This window comes from Gorilla gorilla, chromosome 4 (assembly GCF_029281585.2).
Source record: "Gorilla gorilla gorilla isolate KB3781 chromosome 4, NHGRI_mGorGor1-v2.1_pri, whole genome shotgun sequence".
Classification (NCBI taxonomy): domain Eukaryota; kingdom Metazoa; phylum Chordata; class Mammalia; order Primates; family Hominidae; genus Gorilla; species Gorilla gorilla.
The window spans coordinates 84,306,344-84,330,388 of NC_073228.2; the positions used below are offsets into that span (position 1 = coordinate 84,306,344).

At 42.0% G+C, this 24,045-nt stretch overlaps 1 pseudogene; it reads right to left on the bottom strand.

Moving 5' to 3' along the window:
- LOC129533378 (cytospin-B-like) overlaps positions 1-24,045 on the bottom strand; it is a 108,000-nt pseudogene that overhangs the window by 73,277 nt on the left and 10,678 nt on the right.

Consider the following 24,045-nt stretch of genomic DNA (forward strand, 5'->3'; position numbering starts at 1 on the left):
CCTTCCCTAGGGAGATGCAGCTCTGCATGCACCCATATGTTTGGTGGGTGGAGTGCAAACTGGCTTCCCGTTGCATATGCCTCTCTATCTAGGAGAACAGAAAGATGGTAATTACATGCATATTGGTCCACCAAGCACAGGCACACATGGAACATGTACTGGCACAGGCCTACTACTGCCCAGGGCTGGTGGAAGCTGGCTGACATTGTCCCTTACCATGTAACCTTCTGTCTTCTTCTGGTACCATTTCAGTACAGCATTGCACTCGAAACCGCCATATTCCCGGGCCAAGGCCACCAGAGGGTTTCTTCTTTCCACACTGGTTAGAGAGAAGAGCACATGTTAAGGAGAAGATGCTAATGTTTAGAATCCTCAAATTCACAAGAAATAAATACATACTTTAGAAAAGCAAATGTCTGGTTTATTCAGCCAGAATCTGAAGAAACAACCACATTAGTTACATTAATAATGTATTTGATGTCTCACAGTGTGAAATAAACATGAAATTGTGCGTCCTGACTGTCATGAGTCTGGGGAGAGTTTTGCTACATTTTGTTTTAAAATCCACCTGTTGCTCATCCATCTAGTCTTTTATTTGTGTAAATATAATTCAGGCTAGAACCTTTAATTCAATCTCATTCGAATTAAGGATATCTATACAAAAGCATTCTACAGGTTTCAAGACTACATCAGTATCTAAATAACATTTAAAAGGTAGAGACTGGCACAGCACAGTGGCTCACGCCTGTAATCCCAACACTTTGGAAAGCTGAGGCAGGAGGATTACCTGAGCCCAGGAGCTTGAAACCAGCCTGGGAAACATAGTGAGACCTCAACTCTGAAATAAATAAATAAATATATAAATAAATAAGCTGGGCATGGTAGCGCACACCTGTAGTCCCAGCTATTCAGGAGGCTGAGGTGGGAGGACTGCTTGAGGCCAGGAGTTCAAGGATGTAGTGAATTATGATTATACCACTGCACTCCAGCCTGGGCAACAGAGAGAGACCCCCATCTCTTAAAAATAAAAAAAAAATTTTTCAAGGTATATTGGAAGGGCATATTAAAAATACCAGATATCCTGCCATTGCTTTATCTCAATGAGATAAATGTAAAATTGAAATAAATTGATTTTACTAATTTAACTTTTCACTATGAAAGATAAAATATCAGTAGCATATTAATATACCCATAGCCTTCCTGTATGCATTTCTGGTATAATGAAAAGGAGAATTTTAGAATAGCACTAATTCTGGTTTTTAAAACCTCTTTTGATTATTTAAATCTCGCGCACATAAACAGGACAATATGTAATATCTGGGGCTTTAAATTAAACCTCTAAAATATATGACTTCATCTATTTGGGTGCAAATATAGGCTACATCCAAAGGTATAACAATAAGTCCTAGCTTATTCATTCAGACTTTCATAAATCCTTTGATAGTACCCTTATTAGTAATGATAATATGTATTAAAAAGCTACTACTAGCTACTTAGGAGGCTGAGGCAGGAGAACTGCTTGAACCCAAGGCAGAGGTTGCAGTGAGACTCTGTCTCCCAAAAAAAAAAAAAAAAAAGCTATTACTCCAAAAGTAGCCAATTTTGTATACTGATAAACAATACATTCATATTGTATATGAATGAGCATACTCATTCTTAAGTTTTACTGAGTGAAATGTTATGTGTGTTGCACAATGCAAGGGGCTGGGAGAGATACCAAATGTAAGCTGAACATTTACTGTCCACTAAATTACAGCATAAATGGAGATTAAGGCATATATTGTGCAGAAGTTATCCACACCACAAAGCAGTACAGAAATTAAACACCTGAAATAGCGTAAGACACCAAAGTCAGAGAAGGGAGATGTTGGCCAGGCATGGAGGCTCACACCTGCAATCCCAGCGTTTTGGGAGGCTGAAGTGGGCAGATCAGGAGTTTGAGACCAGCCTAGCCAAAATGGTGAAATCCCGTCTCTACTAAAAAAAATACAAAAATTAGCTGGGTGTCATGGTGCATGCCTTTATAATCCCAGCTACTCAGGAGGCTGAGGCATGAGAATCACTTGAACCCAGGAGGCAGAGGTTGCAGTGAGCCCAGATCATGCCACTGTACTCCAGCCTTGGTGACAGAGTGAGGATCTGTCTCAAAAAAAAAAAAAAAAAAAAGAAAAGAAAAGAAAAAGAAAAAAAAAAGGGAGAAGGGAGACGTCAATGCTGCCAGGTGTTAGCTATAACTTCATCAAAGTTTTGACCTTTAAATAAAGAGAACAGTATTTAGAGTGTGAAAGGACAAAAGAAGGACAATTCAAGTTAGAACCTTATACACAAAGACTTACACTCAAATATGCTAGCGCAATATTGCTAAGGCACGGACTAAAACAGGTTCAGGTGGAGGGAGAGGCTGGGCCATTCTGGCAGGTGGGCAGGGGTGGTGCTAAGTAGTGGAGCATCTAGAAGATCAGGATGAGGAGTGCAGATGACAGAGTCATGGGAAATTTCTGCAAGGTCTGCAGCAGTATGTGCTCAGTGCTTCAGAAGATTAACCAACATGAAGAAGCAGGAAGACATGAGAGAGCAAACAGTTGAAAGAGGTTTGCTGTAACCTGGGTGACCAGGGGCACTGAAAAGGGAGGAGGTGACAGAGGTGTGGCAGCAAAGCCCAGCTCTTAGTGACCACCCTGTTGGCCTTGCAGTCCTGCCCTCTGCCAAGCCCTCCTTCACATCCCTGCAAAAGTCCTCCTTAAACACTGATTTCAAAATGCCTCTCTAATCCTTACATGCCACTGTTTTCTGATGACTCCTCCTTAAAATATGGGTCCAATCTCACTGTACCATAACTCAAAAACAGGAACAAAATCCCATAAACTTGGTGGCTCCTCAGTGCTTTATCAAAATAAAGCACAAACCTCTTCCTTAGCAATGAAGATTTGCAATATGGCTCCAACCTGCCTTCCAGCTGGAATGTCCTAGTCACCTATCCATCCACCCAACAAATACTGACAGAGAGCCTACCATGCATATATATGGCAGAGTCCCTGGCCTTAGGAAGCCCACAGTCTAGTCCAGACACACATTACCACCCACATTCCCTGAACTCCTACCTCTCTCTACACTTCTTATGCCAACTAACAACTCTCAAGTACTTTGCCTATTTAGTATTGTTTTTTTACAGCTCTTAATTTCATCTTGCACACTACTTACTGTCCAGCATCCTCCTTTTAAACTCACTGAAGACGGGCACTGCATCTTAATTATTTTCACGAAGCAAATATTTGTCGAAGTCAATTGTCCAGGAGGACAAAACAGAAGGAACAATCAAAGCTGATCAGCCCTATGTTTTTCTGATTTCTTACTGTTTGAGACATGATACCTGAAACTGCTTCGTGGTTCCCTCTTTCTTGGGGCCACTTCCACTTTCCCTCTGGTGGAGGTGCTCAGCAGTCTCATGTCCCCAAAGTCCAGAGAGTGGGGGTCTGCTGAGTGACTCCAGCAAGGAACTCTTGCAGAGGTGGGGGTCTGGCTTCAGTTCCTAGGTCCTTCCCTTTCGAAGATCTGTGGGAACGACCACATAATCACCTATTCCTGAAGAAGAGGCTCTTGATTGCCATCAAACATCATTCTCCAGTACAACACAGTTCTCATTTTATCCTCAAGTATAAACATATATATGCTTCTGATGTAATGAAAATGCAATAGGGACGTTGATTCTCCAGACAGGACCACCACTTCCTTTATAGGATCTATATGCAAATCAACCCTTGTTCAAAAATTATTGTGAATTTCAAGACGATGTCATCAGAGCATTAAACCCAGCATGCACCTTTCTAAGGGCCTTATGAAATTGCCCTTACCTGGGGAAAGACATTACCTGCCCCCAGGTAATGTTTTAATTGACAGACATCAGAGAGAGAGAGAGACAGAGTGGCAGGAAAATGCCTCATGTGATGACCAGGTCACAGGCAGCGGCAGGCAAGAAGGAAACTGGGAACCAAGAAGAACTTTTTTACATGAGAAAGGCCATTCCAGCCACAGGGCCTGGTTCAATAAAAAAGCAGAAATCATTCTGTAGCAGATAGAGCTGCAGACAAAACCCCTCAGACACTGAGTTAAAGAAGGAAGGGGTTTATTCGTCCGGGAGCATCAGCAAGACTCCTGTCTCAAGAGCCGAGCTCCCTGAGTAAGCAATTCCTGTCCCTTTTAAGGGCTCACAACTCTAAGGGGGTCCGCGTGAGAGGGTCGTGATCGATTGAGCAAGCAGGGGGTACCTGACTGGGGGTTGCATACACCAGTAATTAGAACGGAACAGAACAGGACAGGGATCTTCACAGTGCTTTTCTTATGCAAATAACCGATTAGGTCAGGGGTCGATCTTTTAACTACCAGGCCCAGGGTGTGGTGCCGGGCTGTCTGTGGATTTCATTTCTGCCTTTTAGTTTTTACTTCTTCTTTCTTTGGAGGCAGAAATTGGGCATAAGACAATATGAGGGGTGGTCTCCTCCCTTAATTCTTTCAAGGCTCTTTCTGCTGTCATATTAGTCACAATCAAAACAGATAATGAAATAGACTGAATCCTCCAGATGATATTTCTTTTTCTTTTTTAGACATGGAGTTTCGCTATGTTGCCTAGGCTGAATTTGGACTTAACCTCCTGGGCTCAAGTGATCCTCCCACCTCAGCCTTCTGAGTAGCTAGGACTATAAGAGCATGCCATGATACCTGGTCAGATGATATTTCGTAAAGGACCATAAAAATATAGAACAGGATAAACCTTTCAAGATTGTCTAGTTTATAGTTATAGGGGAAACAAGCTGAGAGAACTAAGTGCCTTGTTTAGAGCTACATAGCAAGCCAGAGAGAGACCAGGCCCACAGTTGCTGCTCATGACCCACAAACAGTCACGGAAGAAAACAATCCTTCTACAGCTCACAGCCACCAATTATGGGTACTAAAGTTGGGAGTGGGGCTAATTAGCTCTAAATAGCAGAGAAAAACAGTATTTACATCACTAAAGAGAACAACAAAAACAGCCCATTAATCCCTGTTTCTGCAGCTTCTGATGATCTCAATGTTGACAAGCAACTTCTGCGGATTGCTGGAAGCAAGCAATTGTCACTGTGATCCTTTATTACAGTAAATAGAATCATCCAAGCAGACAGGTGCCTGGAGGGGGCTAAGTGGGGAGTACTGTCAATGAGGTATTTACTTCAGGGCAATAGTTGTTGTGGTCTCAACTTTAGTATGCATCTTGGCAATTAAAAGAATGGTTTTTTTGGCCAAGCATGGTAGTTCACATCTCAGTGCTTTGGGAGGCTTAGGTGAGAGGACTGCTTGAGGCCAGAAGTTCAAGACCAGCCTGGGCAACAAAGCAAGACCCTATGTCTTTAAAAAAATCAGCAACAAAGTTTCTGTCTCCTTAGCACAAGCACACTGAGAGGTGCAGCTGGCAGGAGATAAGACACTTATTCCTTGTGTCAGCTGCACTGCTGGATCTAACGTCCATGACACGTCCATTATTCTGGGGTTGAAACTGCAGTAAGTCAAAAATCTTTTATGTTTATATAATTTACCTGTAAGGGGAAGGTCAGGAAGGTCCAAGCATTGAGTCATCCCTTTGCTGGCCGACCGCACACTGCTCTAAGCCAGATGCCTCTGTAAAAACCAGGGGGGCAACAGAATGGTGAGCTTGTAACATCAAGAACAGCACCAACACAGGTGCGTGTGTGTGTGTGTGCACGCGTGTGTGCGTCCAACAGTTCTTAAACACAGTGGAATAACTGGGGGAGTTTTTAATTAACTCATTTATTCAAATAGGTAATATATGCAATAGACACAATCCTCAAAAGAAACAAAAAGGGCAAATAGTGAAGAGAAAGTCTCCCTTTCACTCCTGCACCCCAGTTCTCCTTCCCAAGAGTACTCATTACTAATCAGCTTTGTGAATATCTTTCCTGGAATGTTCTCTGTATATTCAAGGACGTGTGTAAAAGCATTCTATTTTGAATGGCCAACAAGTATATGAAAAGATGCTCAACATCACTAATCATCAGGGAAATGCAAATCAAAACCACAGTGACATGCCACCTCACAGCTGTTAGGAAGGCCATCATCAAAACCCAGAAAAAAACAAGTGCTGGTGAGGAGGCAGAGAAACCCTTGTGCACTGTTCATGAGAGCATACAATGGTGTAGCCATTATGGAAAACAGTATGGAGGTTCCTCAAAAACATAACAATAGAACTACCAAATGATCCAGCAATGCCACTTCTAAGTATTTATCCCAAAGAATTGAAAACAGAATCTCAAAGAGATATTTGCACTCTCATGATCATTGCAGTGTTATACACAAAAGCTGAGGTGGATGCAACCCAAGTGTCCACCACCAGATGAATGGATGAAGAAAAGATGGTATATAACATACAATGGAATATTATTACCCATAAAATGGAAATATTATTCACCCACAAAAAGGAAATCCTGTCTCATGCTACAACATAAATGAGCCTTGAAGACATTACGCTAAGTCAAAGAAGCCGGTCACAGAAGGACAAATGTTGCATGATTCCATGTATGTGAGTGTATTAGTCCACTTCACACTGCTATAAAAAACAAGTCAGTTACCTCCAAGATACAATGGGAGTACAGGCACTGAATAAATGCTCCTGTTCCAAATGGGAGAAATTGACCAAAATAAAGAAGCCACAGGCCCCATGCAAGTCCAAAACCCAGTGGGGCAGTCATCAAATCTTAAAGCTCTGAAACGATCTCCTTGACTCCATGTCTCACATCAGGTCACACTGATCCAAGGGGTAGGCTCCTATGGTCTTGGGCAGCTCCATCCCTGTGGCTTTGCAGGGTACAACACCCCTTCTAGCTGCTTTCACGGGCTGGTGTTGAGTGCCTGTGGTTTTTCTGGGTGCACGGTACACACTGTCAGTGGATCTACCATTCTGGGGTCTGGAGGACGGTGTCCCTCTTCTCACAGCTCCACTAGGCAGTGCCCCAGGGGGGTTCTGTGTGGGGGCACCAACCTCACATTTCTCTTTTGTCCTGCCCTAGCAAGGGATCTCCATGAGGGTTCCATCCCTGCAGCAGACTTCTGCCTGGTCATCCAGGCATTTCCATACATCCTCTGAAATCTAGACAGAGGTTCCTAAACCTCAGTTCTTGACCTCTGTGTGCCCACAGGCCCAACACCACATGGAAGCCACCAAGACTTGGGGCTTGCACCCTCTGAAGCAATGGCCCAAGCTGTACATTGGCCCCTTCTAGCCACCACTGGAGCTAGAGCAGCTGGGACACAGGACACCAAGTCCCAAGGCTGCACAGAGCAGGGCGGCCCTGGGCCCAGGCCACAAAACCATTTTTAACTCCTAGGTCACTGGGCCTGTGATGGGACAGGCTGCCACCAAGATCTCTGACATGTCCTGGGGACATTTTTTCCCACTGTTTTGGTGATTAACATTCGGCTCCTTGTTATGTAAATTTCTGCAGCTGGTCTGAGTATCTCTCCAGAAAGTTGGTTTTTCATTTCTATTGTACTGTCAGGCTGCAAATATTTCAAACTTTTATGCTCTGCTTCCCTTTGAAACATAAGTTCCAATTTCAGATCATTTCTCTCAAGTTCAAAGTTCCACAGATCTCTAAGGCAGGGGCAAAATGCCATCAGTCTCTTTGCTAAAAGACAGCAAGAGTGACCTTTGCTCCAGATCCCAATAAGTTCCTCATCCCCATCTGAGACCACCTCACCCTGGACTTCATTTTCCACATCGTATCAGCATTTTGGTCAAAACCATTCAACAAATCTCTAGCAAGTTCCAAACTTTCCCACATCTTCCTATCTTGTTCTGAGCCCTCCAAACTGTTCTAACCTCTGCCTGTTACCCAGTTCCAAAGTCACTTCCACATTTTCAGGCTATCTTTATAGCAGTACCTGACTCTACTGCTACAAATTTACACTATTAGTTTTCACGCGGCTATAAAGACCTTCCCTGAGACTGGGAATTTATAAAGAGGTTTAATTGACTCACAGTTTCACATGGCTGAGGAGGCTTTAGGAGACTTACAATCATGGTAGAAAGGGAAATAGGCACCTTCTTCACAAGGTGGCAGGAGGAAGGTGGGGGAAGGCGGGGACAGAGAAAGACAGAGTGCATGTGGAGGAGGAACTGTCAAACACTTATAAAACCATCAGATCTCGTGAGCACTCACTATCCCAAGAACAGCATGGGGGAAATGGACCCCATCACATCCCACCAAGTCCCTCCCTAGACACACGGGGATTATGGAGATTACAATTCGAGATGAGATTTGGGTGGGGACACAGAGCAAACCGTATCAGTGAAGAATCTAAAGTAGTCAAACTCACAGAAGCAGAGAGTAGAGTGGTGGCTGCCAGAGGTTGTGGGGAGGGCAAGTGGGGAGTTGTTCAGTGGGTACAGTTTCAGTCAAGCAAGATAAAAAAGTTCTAGAGGACAAAAAGATGGCAACAATAGACATTGGAGAGTGGTAGAATGGGGAGGGGGGCAAAGGTTGAAAAACTACCTATTGGATACTATGCTCACCACCTGGATGATGGGATCAATTGTATCCCAAACATCAGCATCCCACAATATACCCATGTAACAAACCTGCACATGTACCCTGAATCTGAAATAAAGTTGAAATTTTAGAAAAAGTTTCCGGAGATCTGCTGTACAACATTGTGCTTATAGCTAACCGTACTTAAAAATTTGTTAAGAGGGTAGTTTTCATGGTGTATTTGTTTTACCACCATTAAAAAAAAGCATTTCAGAATGCAGGTGAGAGTGATATTATTCAAGGAAAACCCTTGAAGAAAAACCCTCTGTTACTCTAAAAACACAAATGTTATCACAGGATTCCATTGCTTTGCATACCGTTTTGCTTCTTTCACTTACTGGTCATTCTCTATCTACCTTTTTGGTGGCTTCTCATGGGAAGTGTTACACAAGAGGCCAAGCACAGGGCTCTGGGGCCACATAGCCACCAACCAGCTGCACAACTCTGGGTTACTTCATCCTCTGTGCTTCATTTTCTTTATCTATAAAATGGCACTGATATAAATAGTACCTACCCCAGAGGATTGTTGGGGGGGATTAAATGAGTTAAATCTGGTCGGGTGTGGTGGCTCATGCCTATAATCCCAGCACTTTGGGAGGCCGAGGCGGGTGGATCACTTGAGGTCAGGAGTTCAAGAGCAGCCTGGCCAACATGGTAAAATCTCATCTCCACTAAAAAGATACAGAATTAGCCAGGTCTGGTGGTGCAGACCTGTAATCCCAGCTACTTGGGAGGCTGAGGCAGGAGAATTGCTTGAACCCAGGAGGTGGAGGTTGCAGTGGGCCAAGATGGTGCCATTGCACTCCAGCCAGGGCAACGAGCAAAACTCCGTCTCAAAAAAAAAAAAAAAAAAAGAGTTAAATCCAGTTAGAACAATCAAAACATGGCCTGGTACATAGTAGACATTCAGCAGATTTTAGCTATTTTCATTACCATAATTTATTTGATCGATTCTCTGTTAATACTGGCATTTATATTGATATAAGCATTAGGAAACGAATATCCTGGTACATCTGTCTGTGCCATGTACATCTGTCTGTGCCTCACTCCTCACATGAGTGAGGAGGGCCATTGTGAGGTTTTCCAAAGCATTCTTTCCCTTAGAGGTCCTACTCCACGTCGCATTAAACACAATTCCATGTATCCATGTCTCACATAAATATAATGGTATACAGTTTTCAAAAGTAGTTTTATATCTTGCTTTTGAAATGAGCTGAACAAAAGTGACAATATGGGGCATTCCTACCTCATTCATAATCTTGTGGGAAAGCGTCCAATATTTCACCATTAAGTATGACGTATGATGTAGATATATAATAGAGACCCTTCATCAGATTAAGGAATTGCCCTTCTATTCCTAGTTTTCTAAGACTTTTCATTAAGAAAGGTATTAATCTTTACTGAACATATTTTCCTATCATCTACTAAGATGACTATACTTTTTATACCTTTGTTAATGTGGTAAATTAACTCTGGTTGGTTTCAGTAGTTAAAACCACTTTGCATTCCTCGAATAAACCCAATTTAACATCATCTTTTAAATGTATCTCTGAGGCCAGGCGCAGTGGCTCACGCCTGTAATCCCAGCACTTTGGGAGGTCGAGGTGGGCAGATCACCTGAGGTCAGGAGTTCGAGACCAGCCTGACCCACATGGAGAAACCCCGCCTCCACTAAAAATACAAAATTAGCCAGGCATGGTGGCGCATGGCTGTAATCCCAGCTACTCGGGAGGCTGAGGCAGGACAATCACTTGAACTTGGGAGGCGGAGGTTGCGGTGAGCCAGGATCGTGCCATTGCACTCCAGCCTGGGCAACAAGAGTGAAACTCCGTCTCAAAAATAAATAAGTAAATAAATAAATAAATGTATCTCTGAATTAGGTTTTCCAAGATTTTGTTCTGGATTTTTGCATGGAGGTTCATGAGAGACACTGACCTTTTAATTTTCCTGTCTTTTAATGTCCTTGCAAGAATTAGGTATCGAAGATACACTGGCCTCTTAAATGATCTAAGAAAGTTTACCCTTTTTTCTAGTCTTTTTCTAGTCTCTGTATGAATATATATAAGATTGGTGTTATTTCTTCCTTAAACGTTTGGGAGATTTCATGATGAAACCATCTGGGCCTCCTGGCATTTCCTTTGAGAAAATTATTTAAATTACAGACTATCAGGATTTCCTACTACTTTTTATGGCAGTTTAGTAAGTGATGTTTTTCTAAGATTTTGACCATTTCATCAACATTTTCTAATTTACAGAGTAGTACTATACAGAGCACTAATCTGTAATCTCCTCATCACTGTTTTCATAATTATGGGATCTTTAGTGATACACCCCTTTAAAAATTCCTGATATAGCTAATTTATGCCTTTTCTTTATATCAGCCTTGTCAGAGGTTCATCAATTTTAATAATCTTTTAAAATAACAAACTTCATGCAGAACTTTTTAAGATAATCTTTTCATCACAAGTACACTGGTAAAAAAGAAATCTGTTTTTGTTGTACTGAAAGCATCTTCCTTTTGTGTTCACCTTTGAAGGGTATTTTCACCAAGTACGGTATTCTAGGAAAGCAGGCATTCCTTCTGCATTTTGCAGACGCCACTGCATTGTCTTCTGGCTTCCATCATTTTTGTTGAGAAGGCAGATGTCAGTTTTAGCTCTTGCTCCTTTGATATTAAGGTTTCTTTTTTCCCTTTGAGTGCTTTTACGATGCTTTCTCTTTCATTACTAGCAGTTTTAGCCTAATGTGTCTAGGTGGTTTTCTTTGCACTTACTTTGCTTTCGGTTCATGTTGTTCTTGAATCTAGGGCTTAACATCTGTTTAGTTTTCAAAATTCTTAGCCATTATCTCTTCCAATACTGCTTCTGCCCTATCTGTCTTGTTTTTCTTGTTTTCCCTTTTGGGGACTCCAATTACACATTAGATCTTTTCACCCCATCCCATATAGCTCTTATGTCCTTTTCTCTATTTCCTATTCTTTGTTTTCTCTGCGCTTCAGTTCAGATATTTCTATCAACTTGTCTTTAGTTCCTTAAGCCTCTCTGAAAACGTTTAATCTACAGGTAAACTTTGTTGAGTCTTAAATTTAGGCATTTTATTTTTAAGTTACAACATTTCTAATGGATTCTTTTTTATAGATTGTGGTTTTCTGCTGAAATTATCCACCTTGTTACTTATTTTCTTTACTGGATTAATCTCAGTTGTTTTAAAGTCCGTGTCTAATAGCTGGATCTCCTGTGTCTGTTTCTGTTGCCTAGTTTTCTCTTGTTTTTTTCATCATTTGGTATTATCTATTTGTATACTTAGTATTTTTAAAATTGACTATGACACCATATTTTTTTTAATGTGGCTGTAAGTTGAGGTTCTGGATGATGTAATCTTCCTTCAAAGAGTATTTATTTCTGAGTCCAGAAGTCAGTTAAGATAGGGAAAGATCACTTAAATTCAAACCCATGTTTCTATGGGTTTTAAGACTGAACAAATAAAAGACTTCTTTAAGATGCTAAGGAAGAATATTTTCATAATCTAATAGCTAGAAAGGTCTTTTTAAGGCAGGAAACAAAACACTTAAAATCATAAAGGAAAGCACTGAATACAAGATGCAACATTTTTCTTCAGTAAAATATAACTTCAAAGAAAGTTCAAAGATAAAGAAAAATAATAGCATTACATATGAAAAAGTTAAAAAGCACAATGTATCAAGATTTCTTACAAATAGGAAAAAGACTAATACCTCAAAATAAATACAGGCAAAGTATGTACGTTTTCATTCACACATATAAAAGATAGATAAACGGTCTGTAAACATATGAAGTGCTCAACCTTACTGAAGGACAAAGTAAATCAAGTTATTATTGTTCATTTACTTAATCTTTAAAATTTATAGAGTGTGAAAATTCTGGGAAAACAGTACCTTGCATGCTATGAGTGGGAGGGTAAACTGAGGGCAATGTGTCTATCAAGTTTTTCAACATGCCAGGACAGGTCAAATACACTTCCTTTTCTAGGACTCCATTTTCCTTTTCTAGGAATCAACGTGTAGAAGATCTCAGGACAGGCTCACTTGATTCCATCCTCGTCTCTTTGAAGGGTGACTTACTGACTTATATGAGACTGGAAAGCTAAGGGGTGTATTTGCCAAAGTCCTTAAAGCTTGGCTCATTAAGTGGCCTAGTTTCTGTCAAACAGGCCCCTTCTCAGAGGATGTGGAAGGTACAGGGAGTAGAAGGCTTCTCCTGGCAAGCATGGCTGGGAAGGCATTTGCTGTTCTGTGGCAGGGAAGTGGAGATTCTTAGGTCTGTTCCATCATCTTCTGGGCAGTATGAGGCAGGCACAGAGCATGGTGTGCTGGCATGGACTGCACCTGTGGCTGTGTGGTCCTAAGGCTAATCCTAGATCTTGGCAGCAGTGGTGGACCTGGGCATGTACCTACAGAAAGACTTTCTGATTCTGGCAGGAACAGAAGCTCCTTTACTGGACCAGCACTGAGATGCTCTGGGAACCCTTCCTGGAAGCTCAGTGGACAGAGCCTACTGCCTTTTCCAGCCCTTCCAGTACCAAATGCCCTGGATTAAACCCCTTTCTGCTTAACTACAGTGATCTCTCATATTTGCAAATGAATCTTGATCCACCCTTATGCAGAAATAGCCCCTTTAGTGGTCAAAAAATTGCATAAGGATCTTCACTTTATTGTTTACCCCAAGTAACCTAAAATCTATCAGTAGAAGTATGGCTATATAAATTGATGTGTATTATGTAACCTTTACAAAAAGGAATCATTTCTCCAAATGTTGCAATGTAAAGATGTCTCAGACATATTCCTTTATTCATTCAACAAATATTTGTTGAGCTTCTATCACGATGTGACCATGTTTCACTCCCTGTTATCGACAAAAGATGTGTTAGCAAGCAAAATAAACAAAAATCTTGGTCCTCACGGAGCTCACATTCCAATGATACAGTGAAATGAGTAAGTGTTGGACTAATGTGTAGTATAATCCAATTTACACAACACACACCCTCTCTCTACACACACGCAGACACAGACACACACACACATATGTATAAAGAAAAACATCTAGAGGGATATACAACAAACCATAAGCAGTGGTTATTCCTGGGGCTCATCTACCCGGCAGGAGAGACAGCAGCTGCTGGGGAGGTCCTCATTGGTATTTCGCTTAGGGGGCTTCTAAGGGCCTTATGGACAGAAGTATTCTGTCCAGTTCCATCTGCCAAGAAAAGAGATGGGAACATTTACATGTTTGTTCCAGTTCAAAATAGCAAATAATACTTTTTGATTTACCTCTTTGGTGACTTGAGAAGTATTCCATGGTGTTTAGTGTGATATTTATTATTCTTTTCTCCTCTGGACTAGAGCTGAATTGGAGAAATGAGAGGGGAGGAGGAGTTAGCTGAGTGAAGGCCAGTCCTAGATGTAAGACAACTGAGTAAAACGAATATGTTTAAATAATGAGGTGCCTAGGGGAGGAAGGAACAAGAAAGTTCTTGCACAAACTGTGACTGTTAATTCATTTCCCATTTTCACTGACTCACTCACTGGGCTTTCACGTCTTTCAATACGTGTAGTTTAATCTTCATTTAATTTAATTGCAAACTATTTTAGCAGAGATAATAACCGGGTACATTCTAGGATTAATTTTTACTACAGCCTTTTTTTTTTTTTTTGAGACAGAGTGTTGCTCTGTTGCCCAGGCTGGAGTGAAGTGGGGCGATCTCGGCTCACTGCAAGTTCCGCCTCCCGGTTCATGCCATCCTCCTGCCTCAGCCTCCTGAGCAGCTGGGACTACAGGCACCCACCACCATGCCCAGCTAATTTTTTGTATTTTTAGTAGAGACGGGGTTTCACCATGTTAGCCAGGATGGTCTCAATCTCCTGACCTCGTGATCTGCCCGCTTCGGCCTCCCAAAGTGCTGGGATTACAGGCGTGAGCCACCGCGCCCAGCCTACTAGAGTCTTTCAATACAATGGCATGTTCATTGCAGTCCAGGAAGAAAGATACTGTTACAGTGGACAGATGCATATTGTTTCTTCTATTTGCTATCTTTATGTGTACAGTATATGTATGAAGTATAGCTATGCATCTTTCTCATACATGAAGATAAACATGACTAAAGGGGTATTGTGAGTCTATCAGAAAATTCCAGGAAACCTGGGAGCACACCAAGATCAGAAGTGACAGATCAACACAGGTGCTCACATACAAGACCAGGTAGAAAAATGTCTAGCAGGCTGCAAGATGGGGATGGCCAAGGGTGCCTACAAAAGGGTCAGGTGCACAGTTGTGACGCCTGGTTTCCTTGGAGATGAAGCCTCTGGCTGACCGTGCTATTTCTCATGAAATAAGAAAATGGCAAATAGTAGTGACCTGAATTTAATGGCTATGAGAGGCAGAAAAGAAATGAGGCAAGGCAGGAACTGGAGAGGAGGAAGAGGTAGAGAGGAAGAGGCTGCTTTTGTGTTACTCATGAGTCAGGCTCTCCATCAGTGCCTCCCCGGAGCCTGGGCCAGGCTCCTGCCTGCAGCGGCTCCATGTGGTAGTACCTGGAAAGTGCCCTTGTGGTTGTAACAACGTGGGGCCAGGGTACAGTCAAGAAACGTTTGATATGTCGGGCCAAAGTTTGAATTTGGAACTTTGCTTATAGAAAAAAATGATTAAATACCAGGGCATCCCAAGTCCAATGACTTGATGAGTGACTTATGGTGGTCATGGGCTCTGAGGGCGTTGGAGATGTTCTGTTAACACACACACCAGGCCACTGGCCAGCAGCATCGACCTTGGGGGACTCTGGCTCTTCATCCACAGGTCTGCACGGCAAAGGTCAAATCAGACTGAAAAGGTGGAGGACGTCCCCATGGGAGAAAAAGACACAGAGGAAAACAGAGCAGATGTGGAGAAAATAAACAAAGCTGGAAGGGAAATTCTAAATTTAACATCCTATTTTCTCTACCAGCTTTGCATCAGGAAATAATGTAGGCATTGCTCTTGATTTTTTAAAAAGCTGTTTCTTGAGAAACGGTCAAAAATGATATTTTTATATGTAGAACGACTTGACATTAGCTCTAATTAAGAAGTCTGTATGCTGCAAATTGTGAAAAAATGCAAATGTTACTGATCATAAACATTTTGCTTATTGTCAATGGTGAATGCAGTGGATTGGCTTGTTGGCAAATGCTCCAACCCCCACGTGGCACACAGAGGCTGGAAAGATGAAATCTCAGAGCTCTCCTGCAGCTGGGATTTTGGGCGTGATTTAAGTTCCATCATCAGAAACACCTGAGCGAGACCCGGAGTGGCACCTGAGTCAGGGGGAGAGAGGCAGGGCACAGGGCGTTCACTATGTGCACAGAGACTGTAGCAGAGACAAGATGCTTCTGGTGCTGGTAACTGTGGTGGCAGCTTTCCAACTGGGTGGGCAGCTTTCTGAAGTTAAGGCTCCTGTCCTGGTGGAGGGAGCAGGTTCCCTGGTGGTCCAATTCTGTGTGGAGACTTTGGGAGCTGCTCCTGGAAGCTCAGCCCTCCCAACAATTCTGCAAGCCATTTAACGCTTTTCCGTCTAAGCCAATGAGAGTGCAATCCATTATACACAACAGAATCCTGACTCAGACATTCTGTCTTCTAAGCCTAAGAGTCGTAACACAACTCTAAAATAACACTGCAATTCTGCATGAGCTGAAGCTCCTGCTCTCATCCAAATTCCCTGGTGTGTTCTTTGTGAGGTTTCTAAGTGTAAGCACAGACTCATAGAAAGTCTTTTATGATAGATCATTGACCCAATCCTCAATCCTCTCATGTATGGCTCCCTTATCTAGGGGACTTTGGCATGTCATGTGATCTCCCTGTGAATGAGCCAAGACAAGGACTCCCAGCCTTCTGACTGCTAAATCATTGCTCTCTTCATTACATCATACTGTCACAGCTGTTTTGCAAGATGACTAATTTATGAGAATAGTTCAAACAATGTATCTGGAAGTAGATTTTTAAAAAGGTCAGTGGAAGTTTAAAATATTTATTTGCTGATTGTTTTGAAGTTAATCTAGCTACTCATAAGCTTCTGTGGTTGAATTTACGGTGTACTTAATTCTCTAAGCTTTCCTCTGTTGCTCTGTAAACATGAATAGAATACATTTCACAGAAACAGAACTTAAAACAGTTAACCCACACTGTCTTACACTCTTGACTTCACAGCCCCTTCTTCTGAGTGGAAAAAAAAGTCAGTAAACTGAAAACTTCATTGGAAGAAACCATTAGGAACTTAACAAATTGTAAGGGGTTGGGTTTTTAAATAATTTTTAAAGGTTTACTGACAGGAACTGGTTCTCACATTTTCCCCTTTATGTTACACAGAATAAAATCAGGTTGGCAAATATGCAGAAACAGAATGAAATCAGGTTAGGTCTGAGGAGAAAAAAATCTCTGTCTGTGCCAGCCATTCTCAGGAAGGTCATCAAGACACAAAATGGGCCACCTTCTTATCAGTCCATTTAAATGACTTGGTCCCAAAGGCCTCCAAGGACAATCATTTCAAATAACTCATGTTCATTTTCTTCTTTGATAATTTAATAAGAACAAAATAGAGAAGCCTACATTCTGCTGAGGTATTCCTTTCAGTTATCTAAGTTTCTCTGCAATTCAAAATACTGAATGATAAATAGACTCATTCAGAGTATATAAGAAAAAAGCAAGGCCACAAGAATTAATTTCCAGTACCCCTGTCTTTGGGCATCCTAAAATGTTATTTCAAATGCTCAGTCTGCTTGGCTAGAACAATACGAGTCAGTATGAGAAAGCCCTGCATCATTTAAGCAGATTAGAGAAATACTCACTAAATACTCACCATGTTATATAATAGCAATTGTGTGTGTGTGTGTGTGTGTGTGTGTATGTGTAGGTGTATGTGTGTAGGAAGCATTCACAAAACAAAGCCTGAACTGAATAACCAAAGAAAATCGTTATTAAGAATGCTATTGGTGGCTGGGCATGGTGGCTCATGTCTGTAATCCCAGCACTTTGGGAGGCCGAGGCGGGTGGATCACTTGAGGTTAGGAGCTCGAGACCAGCCTGACCAACAGAATAAAACCCCGTCTCTACTAAAAATATGAAAATTAGCCCGGTGTGAGTGGTGGCACACATCTGTAATCCCAGCTACCTGGAAAGCTGAAGCAGGAGAATCACGTGAACCCGGAAGGCAGAGGTTGCAGTGAGTGGAGGTTACTCCCACTCCAGCCTGGGTGACTGAGCAAGACTCTGTCTCAAAATAAAAAATAAAAATAATAAAAAAAAAAGAATACTATTAGTGTCCAGGCCTGGTGGCTCACACCTGTAATCCCAGCACTTTGGGAGGCCGAGGTGGATCACTCAGGCTGCAGTGTAGTGGCAACACTTCGGCTCACTGCAGCCTCAATCTCCCAGGCTCAAGTGATTCTCCACTTCAGCCTCCAGAGTAGCTGGGACTAGAGATGTGCACCACCACACTTGGCTAATTTTCTTTTTTTTTTTAAGAGATGAGTTTTCACCACGTTGCCCAGGATGTTCTTGAACTCCTGGACTCAAGCGATACGTCTGCCTCAGCTTCCCAAAGTGCTGGGATTACATGCATGAGCCACTGAGTTTGGCTCTTTCTTTAGTTACATCACTGATGAAATAGTTGCTTTGTGTTTAGGGGCTACATTTAACACAACAAAATGAAGCATGTGTTCTGCTTGTCCCCAGCATATAAAACTATGTTAATAACAGAAAATTTCACTGAAACAAATATACATACATAATATGGTTTGGTTCTGTGTCCCCACCCAAATCTCATGTTGAATTGTAATTCCCATTGTTGGAGGTGGGGCCCAGTGAGAGGTGATTGGCTCATGGGGGCAGTTTCTAATGGTTTAGCACCGTCCTCCTAGTGCTGTCTTGCGATAAGAGTTCTCAAGGGATCTGGTTGTTTGAAAGTATGTAGCACCTCCTGCTTCATTCACTCTCTCTCCTGCCAGCCATGTGAATATGTACCTGCATCCCCTTCACCTTCCACCATGATTGTAAGTTTCCTGATGCCTCCCTAGCCATGCTTCCTGTGTGACCTGTAGAACTGTGAGTCAATTAAACCTTTTTTTTTTTTTTTTTTTTGAGATGGAGTCTTGGCTCTGTTGCCCAGGCTGGGGTGCAATGGAGTGATCTCGGCTCACTGCAAGCTCTGCCTCCCGGGTTCATGCCATTCTCCTGCCTCAGCCTCCTGAGTAGCTGGGACTACAGGCACCCGCCACCATGCCCGGCTAATATTTTTGTATTTTTAGCAGAGACGGAGTTTCACCGTGTTAGCCAGGATGATCTCGATCTCTTGACCTTGTGATCCGCCTGCCTCAGCCTCCCAAAGTGCTGGAATTACAAGTGTGAGTCACTGTGCCTGGCAATTAAACCTTTTTTCTTTATAAAATACCCAGTCTCAGGTAATTCAATTTTTTTTTTTTTTTTTTTTTGAGACTAAGTCTTGCTGTGTCTCCCAGGCTGGAATACAGTGGGGCAATCTCAGCTCACTGCAATCTCTGCCTCCCAGATTCCAGCGATTCTCCTGTCTCAGCCTCCCAAGTAGCTGGGATTACAGGTGCATGTCATCATGCCTGGCTAATTTTTGTATGTTTAGCAGAGATGGGGTTTTGTCATGTTTGCCAGGCTGGTCTTGAATTCCTGACATCAAGTGACTCTCCTGCCTTGGCCTCCCAAAGTGCTGGAATTACAGACATGAGCCACTGTGCCCAGCCTCAAAGTAGTTCTTTATAGCAAAGTGAGAACAAACTAATACAGTATAACTCCACTGTATATGACAGGCACAGTACCATGTGTCTTAAAAATGTTATCTAATTTAATTTTCCACAAAACCTCCACACATTATCTCTTATTTTAGAGGAAAATTTGATGATGGTCACATGGTTCATGAATGGTAAATCTGGGATGCAAATCCAGCTCTGGCCAGGCCCTTCTCAAATTTTCTGTTGTGCACAAGTGTTCTATGAGAGGTATACAAGGTTCCAAAAATAATGCTGATGGTATTTCTTCTTAAAATATAATAATATTTAAGAAAAAACATTCCCAATATTTCTTTCAACATTCCTATTTTTGTACAATAATCTGTTCTTACAAGGTGGCAACCCATACCTGTGAATAACATTTGGAGGCCAGACTTTCTGATGGTGTGTCACACACAGCAGGTGACACGCACGCACTCTATAAGCAGGCAGCGTCTCCACAGAGCACAACAAGATGCACGGCCCTCCTCACTGAACGTTGGTCTGCCTTCTACGTCTTACCTTGTCATTTAAGACCACATACATATATGTCTGTAATTATTTCCCTTTACAACTTTTATTTAACCTCTCTAATTTGTTGCTTTCTTTGTTATATTAGAGAACAGAGTCTTCAACTGCCAGCGATTGTCTATAGCTTTTACTTCCTCAAGACACCACTTTATGTTGTTTATTCTGAACTAGGCACAGGTGAGCTCCTATACAAGATTTTTTTTTTTAATGTTTAGTAGAAACAGGGTTTTGCCATGTTGGCCAGGCTGGTCTTGAACTCATCACATTAAGTGATTCATCCACCTTGGCCTCCCAAAATGCTGGGATTACAGGCGCGAGCCGCCATGCCCAGCCCATGATGATTTTTTAAGTATTCAAGGGTAACTCCATTTGGGAAGCATTGCATGGCACCACTGCTACCTTCACAACTGGCAGATTAATATTTGTGAAGAGGGCAGGTTGTGCCAACCACATGCTCATGCCTGCTGGGATCTTTCCTGAACACCTGGATGAAGCCCAGCCCCAGCCCTTTCGATTGATCTCCCATGAGTCCCCTCTACCCGTCTAGTTTTTGGACTATACACGCAGCCACCTGAAGTTTTTTTTCTTTTATGTCCTGCCTCTGTGCCTTTGCTCATTCTATGCCCTTGCCTGGAGCGTAATTTTCTCTAAATACTTCTTATTGTTTTACATAAAACAAATCTAAGAAAAGTTTGTCCCTCTATTGTGAGACAGAAATTATGAAGTTCTCTCTCTCCAGATGTCAAAACAGTATCTTCTGAATTTCACTTTCAAATTTCAATATAAGCATATTCAACAATAAAATCAAACAGGATAAGATGGCAATTTGAACATAAGCATCTTCATCTACAAATCTGAACAAAAAGAATCAAAGAAACAGTAAAAATCTTGTAGTCAGGTATCATCTACAAGCCTACACTTTGAAGAATTTCTGCTAATAGAGAGTATGTGGTGGGGGGGAAATTAAAATAAAATACCAAGAGCTTTCCCCCAAATCCCTTCCAAAGAAAATGGAGATAAGGGAAACCCTCCACTAATGTCCCCCACCGTAGAAGGCCAGGGCTGGTGAGGAGCACGAGAAGCCCAGAGAGATGCAGGGCGTTCTGGCAAAGGATCAGGAACCAGAGGAATTTACATCTGAGGAGGCCAAGGTTGGTTTACCCCAGACGCAAAGGACAGTAGTGACAAGGGACAGGGCAGGAAAAGCCATGGTGTGCATCTAAAATGGACGAGGGGCATGCAAATGTAGACCCAGAGAGTTGGCTCTGTATTCCAGGCTCACCAAGCAGAGAACAAACTGGGCACAGGTGAATTTCCCCGTTAGGCACTCACCCTTTTCTACTCTACCTGAGCTTCTGTACCTTTCAATATGTAATATATATGCACCTTCAAGAGCCTTCCAACACGTTTCAGTCATAAGAAGATCCTAAGCACTGTCAGATAAAGGCAGTGGAACTGAGCAGGATCCAGACACTGACCTGGGCCAAACGTCAGGCCCTGCCACACCTGGATCTGCTTCAGCAAGAGAAGGTGACGAACAAAATAATGCCCTGCTTGATGCAAATATTTCTTTTTTAAATTTTTATTATTATTATTATTTTTTGTGATACAGGCTAACTCTGTCGCCCAGGCTGGAGTGCAGTGGCACAATCTCAGCTCACTGCAACCTCCACCTGGGTTCAAGAGATTCTCCAGCCTCAGCCTCCCAAGTAGCTGGGATTACAGGCACGTGCCACTACGCCCAGGTAATTTTTGTATTTTTTTAAGTAGAGACGGGGTTTCACCATTTTGGCCAGGCTGGTCTCGAACTTCTGACCTCAGGTGATTCACCCACCTAGGCCTCCCAGAGTGCTGGGATTACAGGCATGAGCCATGATGCCCAGCCGATGCAAATATTTCATAATACAAAGTGAAGGGGAAACTGCACTCAAGAGAGGACCAACGTTTGTAAATTCATGACCAGAAACAATTTGACACTGATAGTATCTACCTTAAAATTCAATAAAATAAGAAGACATAAATTAAAGATGACAATTTAAAATGAAAGGTGAGTTGAAAATAAGAAAAGCAATCCAATAACTCATTAATATTTTAAAGCAGAACTAACTCAAAAGAAAAAGAAATGGGGGCATACTTAGGGCAGTTCTCTCCAAATGCAGATGAAATGAATCATGTAAACGTGGGATTTCAATTCAGTGGACAAAGGATGGTTCTGGTAATAGTGCTGGCATGACCAGCTATCTAACCGGGAGAGAAAGACGCACAGCTCACGTCAGATTAAATAAAGAAAGGTGGATCAAACGCCTGCGTGTGTGTGTGTGTGTGTGTGTGTGTGTATCTGTGTGTGTGTCTGTGTGTGCACGTGCATAAAACAGAGAATGAAACTTAATAGTTTATTTGTAACAAATAAGATTGGAGAGGGAAAACCTTCAAACAAACAAAAATAACAAAAGAAAACACTAACAGTTAACATTCTATAAAAATATAAACTTTTCTATGATACGGATGTTAAAGCCAAAGGCCTGTAGTGCACTGGGGATAAAAACACATCTTTGGGCAAGCACAGTGATTCACAATTATAATTCCAGTGATTTGGGAGACTAAGGTGGGAGGATCACTCAAGCCCAGGAGTTGAAGACCAGCCTCGGCAATAAAGTGACACCCCATCTGGACAAAAATTCGAATTAGGAAGGCATGGTGGTGTTCGCCTGTAGTCCCCGCTATTTGGGAGGCTGAGTAGGAGGATCATTTGCGCCTGGGAGGTCAAGGCTTCAGTGAGCTGTGATCGTGCCACTGCACTCCAGCCTGGGTGACAAAGCAAGATCCTGTCTCAAAACAACAACAAAAAACCCCCCCAAAACAAAACGAAACAAAAAAACCCCGACATCCCTAATAAAATACTGCCTTATAAACTGATGAGAAAGAAACAATCAGCTCAGTGAAAAAATAGGCAAAAGTGCTAAACTAGCAACTCTAGAAGAGAAAGTGCAATTGGTTAGTACACATAAAAATATGCTCAGAGAAATACAAATTAAAATCTAATAAGATAGTATTTTTCACTTATCCTATTGGCAAAAATAAGATCAACACTTTCTGTGGCTGCTCAGACTATGCAGAGATGGGCACGTTCATCAAGAGTGAAATGTCAGCCAGGTGCGGTGGCTCACGCCTGTAATCCCAGCACTTTGGGAGGCCAAGGCAGGCCGATCACGAGGTCAGGAGATCGAGACCATCCTGGCTAACACGGTGAAACCCCGTCTCTACTAAAAAATACAAAAAATTAGCCGGGCGTGGTGGCGGGCGCCTGTAATTCCAGCTACTCGGGAGGCTGAGGCAGGAGAATGGTGTGGACCCGGGAGGCGGAGCTTGCAATGAGCCAAGATCGTGCCACTGCACTCCAGCCTGGGCGATAGAGCGAGACTCCGTCTCAAAAAAACAAACAAAAATAAGAAAGTGAAATGTCACAGCAGTCAAGTGAGTAACCTGGAGACATCTATTAAGATAAAAATGTGTATATTCTCTAGAGCAGCAGTCATAGTTTTAGAAATTCATCCTATAAAAATAAAAGCACAACTATATAGGACTATATGAATAAGGACTCGTATTATAGCATTATTCATAACAAAGAAAACTATAAGCTTGCTGGCATTAGTAAGACAATATTTGAATATTCCAGGGCACGTCCCTCCTGTGGAAGGCCATGCAGCTCTTAAAATGAGTTCTCTTTGTATGTATTGACCTGGAAGGATGCCCATGTTACATGAAATAAAAAGTGGAGGTGCAGCATACTGTGTAGAACATAGTCCTGTTTATATTTAAACATATATAAATGAAGCCTATACATTTTATGATTAACAAAAAATATACACACTGTTACCAGTGATTACCTTGCAGGGTGAGTACTGAAGGAGGAGAAAGATTAGTATTTTTCTTGATACATCTCCATTTTGCTACCAGTATACCTAAATATTACTTCATAATTAGGAGAAAATCCAATACATTAATTCACCAATCTATTCATTTTTAAATTTCAACAAGACACATCTAGACTAAAAAGTCCATACTATATTTTCTGAGATTCTACAGCTTTGCTTAAAAATTAATTTATGCAAAACTAGTGTTTTTGCTCCACGTCCTCTTGTT